General features: G+C 46.8%; 1 pseudogene; it reads right to left on the bottom strand.

Moving 5' to 3' along the window:
* Positions 1 to 2,830: 2,830 nt before the first annotated feature.
* On the bottom strand, positions 2,831 to 2,948 carry LOC126425398 (5S ribosomal RNA; annotated as a pseudogene).
* Between the last annotated feature and the right edge of the window lie 1,877 nt (positions 2,949 to 4,825).

Raw genomic sequence — 4,825 nt, 5'->3', positions numbered from 1 at the left:
GCCTTGTCTTACACCCTTCTTAATAAGAGCACTTCGTTCTTGATCGTCCACTCTTATTATTCCCTCTTGGTTGTTGTACATATTGTATATGACCCGTCTCTCCCTATAGCTTACCCCCACTTTTTTCAGAATCTCGAACAGCTTGCACCATTTAATATTGTCCGAACGCTATTTCCAGGTCGACAAATCCTATGAAAGTGGCTTGATTTTTCTTTATCCTTGCTTCCATTATTAGCCGTAACGTCAGAATTGCCACTCTCGTCCCTTTACTTTTCCTAAAGCCAAACTGATCGTCACCTAGCGCATTCTCAATTTTCTTTTCCATTCTTCTGTATATTATTCTTGTAAGCAGCTTCGATACATGATGAGCTGTTAAGCTGATTGTGCGATAATTCTCGCACTTGTCAGCTCTTGCCGTCTTCGGAATTGTGTGGATGATGCTTTTCCGAAAGTCAGATGGTATGTCGCCAGACTCACACATTTTACACACCAACGCGAATAGTCGTTTTGTTGCCACTTCCCCCAATGATTTTAGAAATTCTGATGGAATGTTATCTATCCCTTCTGCCTTATTTGACCGTAAGTCCTCCAAAGCTCTTTTAAATTCCGATTCTAATACTGGATCCCCTATCTCTTATAAATCGACTCCTGTTTCTTCTTCTATCACATCAGACAAATCTTCACCCTCATAGAGGCTTTCAATGTATTCTTTCCACCTATCTGCTCTCTCCTCTGCATTTAACAGTGGAATTCCCGTTGCACTCTTAATGTTACCACTGTTGCTTTTAATGTCACCAAAGGTTGTTTTGACTATCCTGTATGCTGAGTCTGTCCTTCAGACAATCATATCTTTTTCGATGTCTTCACATTTTTCCTGCAGCCATTTCGTCTTAGCTTCCCTACACTTCTTATTTATTTCATTCCTCAGCTACTTGCATTTCTGTATTCCTGATTTTCCCGGAACATGTTTGTACTTCCTCCTTTCATCAATCAACTGAAGTATTTCTTCTGTTACCCATGGTTTCTTCGCAGCTACCTTCTTTGTACCTATGTTTCCCTTCCCAACTTCTGTGATGGCCCTTTTTAGAGATGTCCATTCCTCTTCAACTGTACTGCCTACTGCGGTATTCCTTATTGTTGTATCTACAGCGTTAGAGAACTTCTTTAGTACTTCCGTATCCCACTTCTTTGCGTATTGATTCTTCCTGACTAATGTCTTGAACTTCAGCCTAGTCTTCATCACTACTATATTGTGATCTGAGTCTATATCTGCTCCTGGGTACGCCTTACAATCCAGTATCTGATTTCGGAATCTCTGTCTGACCATGATGTAATCTAATTGAAATCTTCCCGTACCTCCCGGCCTTTTCCAAGTATACCTCCTCCTCTTGTGATTCTTGAACAGGGTATTCGCTATTACTAGCTGAAACTTGTTACAGAACTCAATTAGTCTTTCTCCTCTTTCATTCCTTGTCCCAAGCCCATATTCTCCTGTAACCTTTTCTTCTACTCCTTCCCCTACAACTGCATTCCAGTCGCCCATGACTATTCGATTTTCGTCCCCCTTTACATACTGTATTACCGTTTCAATATCCTCATGCACTTTCTCTATCTGTTCATCTTCAGCTTGCGACGTCGGCATGTATACCTGAACTATCGTTGTCGGTGTTGGTCTGCTTTCGATTCTGATTAGAACAACCCAGTCACTGAACTGTTCACAGTAACACACCCTCTGCCCTACCTTCCTATTCATAACGAATCCTACACCTGTTATACCATTTTCTGCTGCTGTTGATACGAGTATTACCCGATACTCATCTGACCAGAAATCCTTGTCTTCCTTCCACTTCACTTCACTGACCCCTACTATATCTAGACTGAGCCTTTGCATTTCCCTTTTCAGATTTTCTAGTTTCCCTACCACGTTCAAACTTCTGACATTCCACGCCCCGACTCGTAGAACGTTATCCTTTCGTTAATTATTCAATCTTATTCTCATAGTAACCTTCCCCTCCCGGAGATCGGAATGGGGGACTATTCCGGAATCTTTTGACAATGGAGAGATCATCATGACACTTCTTCAATTACAGGGCACATGTCCTGCGGATACACGTTACGTGTCTTTAATGCAGTGGTTTCCATTGCCTTCTGCATCCTCATGTCGTTGATCATTGCTGATTATTCCGCCTTTAGGGGCAATTTCCCACCCCTAGGACTAGAGAGCGCCCTGAACCTCTATCCGCTGCTCCGCCCTCTTTGACAAGGCCGTTGGAAGAATGAGGCTGACTTCTTATGCCGGAAGTCTTTCGGCCGCCAATGCTGATTATTTATCGAAATTTAGGCAGTGGCGGGGATCGAACCTGGGACCGAAGACGTTTTGATTATGAATCAAAGACGCTACCCCTAGACCACGGGTGTTCATAACATACACGTATTGCTTAGCAAACTACAGACGCCATGACGAGGCTTCGAGAAGCGAATGCGCCAGGACGTGAGATGCATGTGGCCAGTGAAGGGTTGTGGTGTTGTCAGCGGCTGCTGTGGCGACTCTCAGCGTCGCACGGCCGCTGGAACGGTGACGGCAGTAGCTCGCCGATGACGCTCCCTCCATCAGGTGGGGGCGGGCTAGCAATCCGTCATCAGGCCACAAGTGGCCCATCCTGACCATCCGACCGCCGTGTCATCCTCAGATGAGGATGCAGATAGGAGGGGCGTGTGGTCAGCACACCGCTCTCCCAGTCGTTACGATGGTTTTCTTTGACCGGAGCTGCTACTATTCGGTCGAGTAGCTCCTCAATTGGCATCACGAGGCTGAGTGCACTCCGAAAAATGGCAACAGCTCATGGCGGCCCGGACGGTCACCCATCCAAGTGCCGGCCACGCCCGACAGCGCTTAACTTCGGTGATCTGACGGGAACCGGTGTATCCACTGCGGCAAGGCCGTTGCCCGGGGCGGGCTAGAGACTTTGTAAAATGGAAACTTTCGCGGCCGGAAATGTCACATCATGCTGCGGTCGAATGGATTTCACATCGAAACACAAAGTTTCGTCGCCATTTGCGAAGGACACTCTCAAGGCGGACCATAGCTTTTCTAGAGTGTCCGATTCGCACCCTCGCTGGCTACTCACTGCAGCGAAACTCTGTTCACGCGTGCTCCCGTGCAGTGGCGTGACGTCACTTGGTTTGAACACCAGAGCGTAAATGGGCGCTATTGGTTGCCGTTCTACGCCATTGCTAGGACACCATGGTGGAAAACTGGTACACTTCAGAACCGGGATCCAGACGTCAATGGATCTCACGCTCCCCTCTTTCTGGTTGAGATAACTGGCGCATTTGACAATGTCTATGGCCTCTCTGAATGCCCTTTCGTGGAGCCCGCTTGTGGCTGCGAGTACTTGAGTCCTACCAAAATGAATGTGGTGGTCTCCTTGGTGCAAAGCCTGATCTATCAGTATCTCCCCTTCTACAGTTGCCCCTGTGCTGTACTAGTTGTCTTTTGATCGTTCTTTTTGTAGTACACACCTACACCTCCCCAAAACTGCACAGAATCCTACAAATTTCTGTTTTTTCCAGCGGTTTGCGAGCATCGTTGGCCAATTTTATCTCATCCTTACCTCCCGGGTTAGTTTCCAGATTACCGTGGTGTTCCGTTTTTTCACGATTTTCACCATGCCGTCAGTAACATCATTAATGAAAGGCACGAAAACTTTCGATTTCACAGCATCGTTATGAAATTTGGTCGGTGGATTTACGGCTCTTTATACCTCAGTGTGCGAATAACCATCAAAATGGTTCTGAGCACTATGGGACTTAACTTCTGAGGTCATCAGTCCCCTAGAACTTAGAACTACTTAAACCTAACTAACCTAAGGACATCGCACACATCCATGCCCGACGCAGGATTGGAACCTGCGACCATAGCAGTAAACGCGCATCCAGGTTTCAAATTGTAGATTGTAACTTAAGACAAGCTGCCATCTCATCTCGAATGAGTTTATCTGGCTTTTCTGAAGAGCAATAAATATAGCTCAAAAGGAATTATAAAGCAACTTTACTCATTTATTTACCTTTTGAACTCTGCGTCCTCTATCGACAGGACTTTTATTGGTTCAAATGGCTCTGAGCACTATGGGACTTAAGATCGGAGGTCATCAATCTCCTAGACTTTAGAACTACTTAAACCTAACTAACCTAAGGACATCACACACATCCATGCCCGAGGCAGGACTCGAACCTGCGATAGTAGCGGTCCCGCGGTTCCACACTGTAGCGCCTAGAACCGCTCGGCCACCCCGGCCGGCCGGACTTTTAACTTGTTGTAAAGATAAGACCTCCTATGCTGTAAGTCCTTTATGTAAACGGTCTTTTTTTAAAATGATGTATCCGGGCTGTGGTAGCTGCCCTGAGTTCAAAGTCTGCTGCGTTTTATCAATTTGTTTCACATCTCGAATGATTTCTACATGAAATTAATACACTCCTGGAAATGGAAAAAAGAACACATTGACACCGGTGTGTCAGACCCACCATACTTGCTCCGGACACTGCGAGAGGGCTGTACAAGCAATGATCACACGCACGGCACAGCGGACACACCAGGAATCGCGGTGTTGGCCGTCGAATGGCGCTAGCTGCGCAGCATTTGTGCACCGCCGCCGTCAGTGTCAGCCAGTTTGCCGTGGCATACGGAGCTCCATCGCAGTCTTTAACACTGGTAGCATGCCGCGACAGCGTGGACGTGAACCGTATGTGCAGTTGACGGACTTTGAGCGAGGGCGTATAGTGGCCATGCGGGAGGCCGGGTGGACGTACCGCCGAATTGCTCAAC

Source organism: Schistocerca serialis, chromosome 10, assembly GCF_023864345.2.
Source record: "Schistocerca serialis cubense isolate TAMUIC-IGC-003099 chromosome 10, iqSchSeri2.2, whole genome shotgun sequence".
NCBI lineage: Eukaryota > Metazoa > Arthropoda > Insecta > Orthoptera > Acrididae > Schistocerca > Schistocerca serialis.
Note: the sequence above shows the minus strand (reverse complement) of the source record. Positions and strands in the feature narration are given on the sequence as shown.